This window comes from Aythya fuligula, chromosome 5, assembly GCF_009819795.1.
Source record: "Aythya fuligula isolate bAytFul2 chromosome 5, bAytFul2.pri, whole genome shotgun sequence".
NCBI classification, from domain to species: Eukaryota; Metazoa; Chordata; class Aves; order Anseriformes; family Anatidae; genus Aythya; species Aythya fuligula.
The window spans coordinates 189,099-200,133 of NC_045563.1; the positions used below are offsets into that span (position 1 = coordinate 189,099).

General features: G+C 47.2%; 2 long non-coding RNA genes across 3 annotated transcripts; both read right to left on the minus strand.

Moving 5' to 3' along the window:
• Positions 1 to 848: 848 nt before the first annotated feature.
• Positions 849 to 2,443, minus strand: LOC116489788. The gene is made up of 3 exons (XR_004253314.1): positions 1,960 to 2,443; positions 1,638 to 1,691; positions 849 to 1,537 (listed from the first exon to the last, which is right to left on the minus strand). It is a non-coding gene; the product is annotated as an uncharacterized LOC116489788 (long non-coding RNA).
• A 4,538-nt stretch (positions 2,444 to 6,981) lies between these two features.
• Positions 6,982 to 11,005, minus strand: LOC116489787. 2 transcript variants are annotated; one of them, XR_004253312.1, is made up of 4 exons: positions 10,822 to 11,005; positions 9,353 to 9,750; positions 7,762 to 8,560; positions 6,982 to 7,305 (listed from the first exon to the last, which is right to left on the minus strand). It is a non-coding gene; the product is annotated as an uncharacterized LOC116489787 (long non-coding RNA). The 2 variants fall into 2 exon arrangements; XR_004253313.1 differs by lacking the exon at positions 6,982 to 7,305 and having other exon boundaries at positions 7,563 to 8,038; positions 8,462 to 8,560; positions 10,822 to 10,999.
• Between the last annotated feature and the right edge of the window lie 30 nt (positions 11,006 to 11,035).

Sequence of the window (11,035 nt, forward strand, 5' to 3'; positions counted from 1 at the left end):
CAGTCCGGACAATGTATTAGCACACCCATGCACTGCCACGTTAGCTGTCATCACTAACTGCCAGGCAGGACAGCTCCAGACCAAACACATACACACACAGCCACGCCACAAACACTACAAACAAAACACACAACACAAGGCGCAAGAAAAAGTGACCCCCGGAGGGAAGCCCTATGGCAACAGCAAGTCACAACAGGTGCTCTGCACCAGACCCAAGGAGAGACTCAAATGTCACGACACGCGACTGGAAGACACTGCCAGAACTGGGGTGATGGAGGCCTAAAAAGCCTTCCTTCAAGACAAGAGACCAGAAGGATGGGGACTGAAAACCCCATATGATTCAAAGATTGAAGCCGAAATTCCTTTAAGCGGTATATTCTTTATTGCAGCGCTGGATGCACGGGGGGATCTCTCCACCTATCGTGCATACCCAAAGCAGAAAGCAGTCTTGAATTTATACAATCAATCTATCAATATTCTACCGGCGCCTATACATATTCATTGCCTACCCCCGCCTTCCCTCGCTTCTCATGCTAATTAGCCTTTTGGCACCTTGCGCCTGAGTAGAGCCTCCCAAGAACTGTGGGCAGGGGCCTTTGGGACATGGGCAGGGGTCTTTGGGAGGAAGACCCCGAGTCTTCCTCACAGTGTACTTTTCACCTTTGGTCAGGAATCCGCTGAGTTGGCATGTTTCTTAATCGCAAGAGCTGGCTGTTGCTAATTCTTCCCTTTGTTGTGTCTTTATAATGAATTCCAACGTCCAGTTTTGAGATTTATAGTCCTTACATTTGTTTCTCTGTCCGTCTGCCGCTTCCTTATCGTGAGTTCCGGTGTCTTGTTTCGAGATACACAGTCCTTGTCTGGGGACTGTCCTTGCCTCCCCAATACCTCCTTAATCACATAAGACGACGCTTAGGAAATCAATTCCCAAGCAAGAGCTCCTGATGCGGCCCAGATGACTTCCACAAGAGCGAGGATGGAAACAGATGCGATCTCAAACCGAATATGACGCACGAGACCTGAAACAGAACTGCACTTCAAGCAGCGACTGCAAGACAAGAAGTGCTCGGATCAGAGCCACGATGACAAAACAAGCACTGAGGCCCTTCAGCACCGCTACCAAGTCGCCTGTCTGGTCAGTCCAGTGTAAAAAGCTAGAAGGATATCAAGACCCGAGAAGCACAGAACAGACATTGCAGAAGCAACACTACAGGACAGACGAACAGAAGGAAACTGTCCTGCCTGGCGCACGCACTCACGCTACAAAATAATCCCGCTGCTTCTATTAGCCTGGTGACCCGGCCACAAGCAGCCTGAACGTGACCCAGCCTGAACCACCCTCGCAGCGGCACCAAGTATTTTCAGCCAGCTGGCTCCACGCTGCTCTGGCTCCCAGCTCCCATTAGCCACCCCAGATATGCAAATACCAGGTGCCCCCCAACTTAGCTCTCAGGTTGCTGCATGGTAAATTCCCTCCGCCTCAAGAAATACACAGGCACTGGTCGTCATCTTAGTCAATTGCCAGGCTCATCATCAGCTGCAAAAACAGAGTACCAGCATTCACTAGCATGCCGGTCATGATGCCCACCTTCTCCACAACGCTGACTACTGCTGATGCAACATACAACTATGCTCACCTGTTCCTCTCCAAATCCAAGCTCCAACACTGCAACCAGTATCATCCACACCACCTGGGAAAACAAAGGGATTAAATGATCGTTGCGTTCACAACACATCACCCAGTGGTGGTTTTTTTGTTGTTGTTGTTTTTGTTATTGTTGTTTTTTGTGTGTGTGTTTCCTGTATTTATTTATTTTTTAGTCTGCTTTAGCTCAACGGCATGCAGAGTGCAGACAAGAAAACTGGGGTGTTTCTAGAAGCAACAATCCCCACGCTTTTGCTGTAGCTTCGAATATTAAAAGGACAATACGACCCAGCAAGTAATTGGAACTTTCTTACCTGGAATTAGCTCAAACTTTTCTTCACATTGAAAGAAAAATCTAGGAGCAGAACAGATTATACACCAACAAAATTGAGTCCATTTCATCCCCAGAAAAAAAATCACATGCTCTCATCCCCTCCTGTACCTCAGCCGCTTGCCTACCCCACGTGGCACACGCTTCCATCTGTTCTCTTTACCCACTTATAGCACCTCTAAAAGGCAAACTGGAATTTTACTCTATTGGCTGTAGGAAAATAACTGCAGTGACAACCGCGCCCCAAACTGAGCCAGCAGCCCCTACTAAACATCCCTCTACTAAGTGAATTCCAAGCACTTAAAATCCAGAAATCCATAGACTCCAGCCTGCCTAAACAACCCTGCAACGGACAGAAGGAAAAACAAAGCACTGCCCCCAAAGAGCAGCCCAGGCAGAAGGAGCTCTCTGATGGCATGCCTGGGGCTCATATAGCATTTAGCCCCGCCCAGCACCCAAACCCAATCACCTGGGAAAGGGGAGGGGCAAAGCACATGAAAGTAGGAAGAGAGCAAAAGGAGCAGCTGTGTTTTGTTTTGTTTTCCTTTCCTTTCCTTTCCTTTGTTTTTTAAAATCTGTTTTATCTCAAAAACATTCAGAGAGCAGACAAGAGACCTGTGGTGTTTCTAGAAGCAAAAATCCCCTTTTGCTTTTGCTGCAGCTTTTAATGTTGAACTGATAACGGCACCAAGCAAGTAACTGAAACTTCTTCAACTGGAATTAGTTTAAACACGCTCACCGTCATCTGCAAACACAGAGAACCAGCATTCACTAGCCCTAACCCTAACCCCAACCCTCACCCTCACCCTAAACTCTAACCCTAGCCCCAGCCCTAGTCCCTAACCCCAACCCTGGTTCCCGAGAACTACATTTCCCGGCATGCTCCGGGCACCCAACATGGCCTCCCGGAGGTCCGGAGTCCCAGAACTACATCTCCCGGCATGCTCCGGGCAGTCAACACGGCCTACCGGAAGCCTGGTGCCGGAAAACTACACCTACCAGAATTCCCTGGACAGCCAGCACGGCCAATCAGAGGCCGAGTTTTCGAGAACTACATTTAACAGCACTCACTGTAACCCTAGCCCTTCCCGCCCTTACACAAAAAAGCCTCAAGCCCTATCCCTAAACATCCTCGAAACCCCTACGGACCTAACCCAAACTATTTACCACACTAAACCCCTGAAGTCCTATGCCTAAAACCCCTAACCCAATAAATTAAGACGCTCAAATCCCAAACCCGCAAAATTGAGATGCTCAAATCCCAAACCCAAAAAAATAGGACGCTCAAATCCCAAACCCCCTTCCAAAAAAGAAAAAGAAAAATCAAGAAAAAAAAAATCAAACAAAACAAAAACAACAAAAGGGGTAGATCTGGTGGCATCTGCCCTGTAACCCTGCAAAAATCACGAGGGACCTAGAACAACAAAGCAAACGCACAAAATAACATTGACATCCTATCCATAAATGTGCTATAACAATTAATCACCTCCAAAGAGCTTCAAGCAATAAATGCACATACTACTAGATCGGTTTCCTCTAAAAGATCGTACCAGACCCTGACCCACCAAAAGAACCCTGCATGTAGCTAACAGAAGCATCAACAAAGCACTGACCCCAAAGAGCAGCCCGGGCAGAAGGAGCTCTCTGATGCCGTGCCTGGGGCTCCTATACCATTTGGCCCTGCCCAGCACCCAAACCCAATCACCTGGGAAAGGGGAGGGGGCAAACCACAAGAAAGAGAGCAGGAGCAGCAGCAGCTGTGTTCTTTTATTTATTTATGTATTTGTTTTTTTTTGTGCCTATCCCTAGTTTACAGCATGCAGAGTGCAGACAAAAGAACTGGGGTGTTTCTAGAAGCAAAATTTACCGTATTTATGCCTCAGCTTTGAACATAGAAAGGACAATACAACCAAGAAAGTAAATGAAATATTTTCCACGGGAATTAGCTCAAACGTTAGTGTTAGGTCAGAGGTTGGACTCAATGATCTTGAGGTCTCTTCCAACCTAGAAGATCTGTGATTCTGTGTGATTTACATATGAAGAAAAATCTAGGAGCGTAGGAAATTACACATCAAAAAAAACAACGACGTAATAAGCAACGCGCATGCACGGCCCCACGGCCGCCTGCAGTACTCGTTTTCCACCAGCAGGAGGCGGCAGAGGGCGCCCCCGGGCCCCACCGCGCATGCGCCCCCCTCGGCCGCCTGCAGTACTCGTTCTCCACCAGCAGGTGGCGGCAGAGGGCGCCCCCGGCGTCATGGCGCATGCGCGCCCCCCGGCGGCCTGCAATACCCGATTAAAACCAGCAGGTGGCGGCAGAGGGCGCCCGCGGGCGTCACCGCGCATGCGCGCCCCTCGGCCGCCTGCAGTACCCGATTAGAACCAGCAGGTGGCGGCAGAGGGCGCCCGCGGGCGTCACCGCGCATGCGCGGCCCCCGGCCGCCTGCAGTACCCGAATAACACCAGCAGGTGGCGGCAGAGGGCGCCCGCCGGCGCCACCGCGCATGCGCGCCCCTCGGCCGCCTGCAGTACCCCTTTACCACCAGCAGGTGGCGGCAGAGGGCGTCACCGGACACAACGGCGCATGCCCGCGCCCCGGCCGCCTGCAGTACCCCTTTCCCACCAGCAGGTGGCGGCAGAGGGCGCCACCGGACCCCACAGCGCATGCGCGCCCCCCGGCCGCCTGCAGTACCCCCTTCCCACCAGCAGGTGGCGGCAGAGGGCGCCACCGGACCCCACGGCGCATGCGCGCCCCCCGGCCGCCTGCAGTACTCGTTTTCCACCAGCAGGTGGCGGCAGAGGGAGCCCGCGGGCGTCACCGCGCGTTGCGCGCCCCCCGGCCGCCTGCAGTACTCGTTTTCCACCAGCAGATGGCGGCAGAGGGTGCCCACGGGCGTCATGCGGCATTCGTGGCGCCCGGCAGCCTGCAGTACTCGCTTCCCACCAGCAGGTGGCGGTAGAGGGCGCACGTGGGCGTCACCGCGCATGCGCGCCCCCCGGCTGCCTGCAGTACCCCTTTCCCACCAGCAGGTGGCGGCAGGGGGCGCCACCGGACCCCACCGCGCATGCGCGCCCCCCGGACGCCTGCAGTACTCGTTTTCCACCAGCAGGTGGCGGCAGAGGGCGCCCGCGGGAGTCACCGCGCTATGCGCGCCCCTCGGCCGCCTGCAGTACCCGAATAACAGCAGCAGGTGGCGGCAGAGGGCGCCCGCCGGTGCCACCGCGCATGCGCGCCCCTCGGCCGCCTGCAGTACTCGTTCTCCACCAGCAGGTGGCGGCAGAGGGCGCCCGCGGGAGGCCTTGTCGGGCGGATCACAGCTCGCCTACTGTGCCATTCGGAGCTTGTGGCCGTATTTTTTCCAACGTATTTGCTACCCACACCCCGCGGGGCAGCTTGTCTTACAAAGAATTCTCTCTGTTAATATTCTCTTTAAGGCGGGCACGAAGCATCCACTGCTCTTCTAAGCAAGCAACCTTCCTTCTGTGCTCCCTTCGGGATGCAGGACTATGTGCACTCAGATTTATTCCACTCAGTTTTCTTCCCCTTTTCATTGGCACAGTCTCCAAGGACGCCTGGCTTTCTTCTCACAGACTCGCGTCCGTTTCAGTGTAAGGCATCTTTTCCCTCCGCTGCTCTAATCCAAATTCAAATTATCCAGATAAAACAATAGCGAGGTAAGAGAGAACTGGCTGAGTTCAAGTCACCATCTTTCTGTAACTAATTTAGCAGACAGCTGTACCACATCAGAGGAGGAGGTTTAGATGCTAACCAGGTCAGGCACATCACGGTCAAGTGAGCGCCCCCGGAATCACTAAAGAAACTTAAGTAAGAATCTACTAGAAGAAAGCTGTCTCCTCTTACCACCACCTATTTAAAAGATAGTGTAGTACAGGCAGTTCTACGTGCATAAAACCACATACACACAGTATACCTGACCCAAGTAAATTCCCTCTGAGAAGTCCACCATTAAGCAAAAGAGGTGTATTGTGGTGACATACAGCTGCCGTGTAATGATCCTGAAGGGATGAATCGCCCTATGTATTCCAAGGTACTCCTGTGGGTTTTTTTTTGTTTGTTTGTTTGTTTTTTGGTTTATTTTTTTTTGTTTTTTTCCCCCCAAGTACGTTCAACGGTACAGATAAGTACGTTCCCGCTAAGAAAAAGAGTTCAGAATTGTTTATAACGAGTTCGTTCCACGTGTCACTTTCTCACTTAACGTAATAATAAAGATACGCTGCTGCTTTTGGATTTCATTTCCTTCTTGAATCTCACTGGTGTAATTCCAATGGTCAAACAACCTCTTCCAGAAAGACCAGCCCACTGCTTCACAGGAGAAGGAAAAGATGTCTCACACGCTGGCTAGTACTAAAAAGAGTAATGGGAAGAGAAGTTCAGGCCATCAACGTAAGTATGTTTCCCTGCCTCTTCTGCTGGCTGGTCAAGTGGAATCCTCAGGACAGCCCCAGTACCTTGTCAAGAGCTTCTTAACGCCAGCACAACTTCAACCTGTCTTTTAAAAGAAAGCTGTTAAAGGAGCAGGAGACTGTTTTTAAATGAGAACAACCGAAAATAAAATTATCTGAAGAGCCACTTACTACTGGCATATTACCGTTTAAAAGGAAAATATTAATTACGTGCAGGTGCTCCAGTCTTCGTTGCATTTTCTGTGATTCACAACATTACCTTTGAACAAAAGAGTAAGAGGAACGGAAGGGAGGATATTAACTCGGGTAACCAAGGATTTGGTAAGCTGGAACTTGGTGTCTTTAACACTTTAGCCTTGGAGCAAAAATGTACACCCTGTACAGGCTGAGCTGACTGATGAGGCAGGTGCTCCAGGGTACGTGCTACCGGGAGGTAAGTAACAAACACATTCCGCAGCTATTACCAGAAGTGGGGTTTCAGGATATGCAGACTGGTTTCACAAAAAATATTAGCGGTCTGTTGGTGACAGACAATTCGAGGAATTCAGCGCTGCCCATTACAGACTCCTCAGATCAGCACTTAACGAGAATTAATAAAACGGTTTATTTTTTTTTTTTTATATATATATATACACACACACACACACACACACCCACCTATGTTCTAAAAAATGTATACAGTTAAAATATCAAATTAGTGATCCGGTAACAACACTGTTCAAAACCAATCTCTTTTGTATGAACATTAAAATAAATGCACACTTTTAAAAGCATTTCTTTTTAGTGCTTCCAAAGCACAGCGTGTGCCAAGGCAAGGCCACCTGAAGAATCTCCGTCCTCCTCACGGGATGAAAGAGAACTGAAGTCAGGGACCTGGGAAGCCTCAGGTGCGCTTTCATAATGTCTGCAGATAAAACAGAAGAGAGTCTGAGGTAGATTGTTTAGTAACCACCAAGTGGTAACAGTCACAGGGCTGTCTTTAGCTTTCATTAACACAACAGCAGTTTCTTTACTCTCGATCTACGCTGAATCTCAAGTTTAAAGGCATGGCTAGCAGTTCTCGGGAACAAGGCCCTCGTCTCTGTGCTGGCAACATGCAATATTACCAGTGCAGGTGTTTCTGGGAGTTTTGTTTGTTTGTTTGTTTTTTATTAGACAACAGATGGGATCTCTCCACAATGCAGACACTGTGTGCATTTGACAGTGCCCCATTTTAGTGCGATCCACTGCCTATTGCACGTAAAACGGCTAATGACAGTATTCAAGTGAGTAAATTCTCACCACCTGCAGGAGGGGCAGCAATGGTTATTTTTTTCAGCCTGTTGAGCAAAGAGCACCCTCCACAGGAAAAAAGCCACACCTTTCATAGCACGTCCTTAAGGTTACAGCCCAGCTTCTGCCGATAGAGGTTCGTAAAGTTAAAGCTCTGCTGCTTCTTCTCGGACTCTGACAGTAAGATCACTTGACCGCCAGGATGGCGAGGGCAACAGCTACGTCCTCTTCCACTCTTCTGCGGCACAGCAAACTCATTCCCGGTCCGTATTCCTCTGGCTGGTACACTATTATCTACCGTTCACCTGATTAACTCTGTTGGGTAGGCTGTTGAACTCTAGCTCCTCTAGCGTTCTCTCTAAGTGCTGTATTAAGACACGATTTTTAAACCTAGGGAAGTAATTTCATTTCTTCTTCCAAAAACAGCAGTTAAATAACTCAGTATTATTTTGCCACGACAAACAGTATTAGCAGAGGCTCTCTGTTTCCAGCATGGAAGAGCTTCCCTCATTTCTGACATCAGAATGGCAAATTTAATTTGATACAGCCACCTTTCCCCAACCCACGCAAATTCTGGGTCTTTCTTCCATAACCACCCGTATCTTTCTATTTCACACTTCAGCTCTAGGTAACGACCATTTACTTCAGAAAATACAACGGCAGTTTGACCGCTGAAACTGTAATAATTTAAGTATGTCAAAACAAAACACTTGTTTTGGAAAAGACTGAGATTTGCTATCATGAACAACGTTAGCGTTTAACTCCGAATCATTCGTATCTATACAAACCTTGCTCCTTCCCTTATAGCAAATTCAATGAAATACTTCTGAGTTTCCATCCGTCCTTGTACGTACCTCCTCAAGAAGAGAGAAGATTTTTTTCACGATCTTAAAGAAGAGATCCAAACAGATATTAGAAACAGATCTTGTAAATGCATTTTCAGTAAATCTCAACAGCCAAAGGAAAAACAACAAAGCCTAGAGCTTCCCATTTCTGCATACAGTAATGCACGTAAGAAAAAAAAGCCAGCATACCAATAATTTGAAGTGATATCGATTAGCTGATATTCAAATGTAACGCTGAATTTTGTTCTCCTAAAAGAGCAGTATCTAGAAACACCTGCCCTTGGAAAATGCAGACTAGGTTTAATCAGCAGAGAAGCCTTGCATCTCCACGAACACGCTGCCATGATCAGCAGTTAATAGAAACAAAGGGATACCGAGCCATGTTTCAACCTAGAGCTGTCATTTTTGAAAGCAGAGGTTTAAGATAACTACTCTTTACAAGATGACCGATCTATGTGGAGCATGAGCACGATTGTCTCGTATAAAGTTTAACAAAAAAAAAAAAAAAAAGTAGCGCAAAAGAATGAACCGGACACCTTAGATGTGAAACAACAGTATTTTTTCATTGGTTTCTGTGTTTTCTTCTCTGAACCAACTATGAAAACACGAATGGTGCTGTGACTAAGCCTGCTTAAGAGTGCTGCAGTAAGGACGGTGAGGATATAAAGTTGGACTGTGAATACATGTACTTACTTTCTTGTTCTTCCACTACTTGTGCACGAGTAATCAAAAATCATTCCAAATCTGAGGTTTTATTTTCAAAACAGATCCTCATTTCAAGAAAAAGTCTGCTGTACCCCTAGCCTATTTTTAATACACTAATAAAGAACTTACTTCTTCCACGTTTGCGAACCTCTTTCACCACTCTGATTTTAATACCAGCATCGCTTCCCTCCAACATTGTAGGTGTTATTTTAAATCAATTTGGCACAGATTCAGAAGTAGACTCCATCACTCGTTTTTGGTCATCTCCAGCCACGCCGTAATTTAGAGGCCCTCGAACAAGTGCATTGGTACCAGGTTTACGATCCAAGCCATCTTTGCATCATTTAAGCAATTGAACTCATCATGTAGAGAGTCTAAGTCACCAGGTGACATTTCATCCTCTCCCTTAACAGCTGGAACCGAAGAAGCCATTTGCACAGACAAGCCATCAATTTGCTTTTCCAGCAACTGACAGTTTTCTGCTTTCTTCTCTCCATTACCATCTTGGACAGTACTGATACCAGTGTCTGAAAATTAAGAAGGAGCTTAGTAGTGCATATAACTGCAGGATCAAAAAACACAGAAGGACGTTATTCTGCATCCCTTCTTGTTGAAAGTACTGTGGAGAGAGTTACTCAGCACTGTCAGATCACTTCAGTAGTTTTATTCACCCTTTGACGCAACCACAGGAATACCTCCTTTTGGGCTGCTACCGTCTCATATGACTGTCGTGAAGTTATTTGCTGTATTCCCATTTCAGTGACTAAAGTAAACTAAAGTTTCCCCTCCTTCCCCCAGTTCCAGCAAATTTTTCTTTCGACTCTGCTGCAACAGGTGGGTAAATTACTATTTGTGAGAAATTTAAAAATTTTTTTTTTTTTTTTTTTTTACACACTTTCCTTCCCCACTTCTCCCTTCCCCACTATAGAATACACAAATGAGAATTAAAAGCTGAAATGAAATCCTTGCTACCGCCAAACCATCGTGGTGAAAGGTTTCAGCACTTTTTAGAAACAGTTCCAAATTATTGCTCATTCAGGACTTCGTTACCTATAGCAACAGCCTGTTTGTCTAAGCCGACCAAAGAAATTCAGTCCCAATTAACTCTAAAAAACTTACGTGTCCTTTTGAATTAACACAGAAAGCACGGAGACCTTTTTTTTTTTTTCCTGCACACTATGTCCATTTATGACCACACAAGTTCCTGTACTACAACAACTCCAACATACTTTTATTTGTTGGCATGCCTTTGAGGTTCAGATATGGTGACGGAGATCCAGCAGCACAGGGTGGCCCTTTCCCACCAACATGGTTTGTCACAACAGTGACTGTGGCCGTCGCAATAGCGGCGACGTGCTACGCCTTCTCTCTTTAGTGATGCTGGAGTATTGGGCTCTCCAGGACGCTTGATCTTATTCTGAGGCCCAGCAACAAATTTATCTGCTTCATCTATCATCGTACCCTGAAAAGACTTTTTTTTTTTTAAATATAAGTAAAAAACAATTGCTTCGTCAATTCACTACCAGAGTATTTGCCTCCGTGTTACAATTCAGTTACTTTTCAAATAGTGATACAGCAGATAGCAAGACTTCTCCTACCTTCTCATCCTGTTTGAACAGACTGCCAAGTGTATGAAGAAGCCTTTTTGGTTGATCTGGATCAATCTCCCGAAGGGGTGAAGGCATCATTTTCAACTACTCCTGATGATTTCCCCTTTGAGCAACAGGAACGCCGTGAAGGCAGTCTGCAGCAGAACAAGGTATCTAAATTTAGTCTACCTTAAGACTAAGGAAATACAAGCCTCGCATGCTT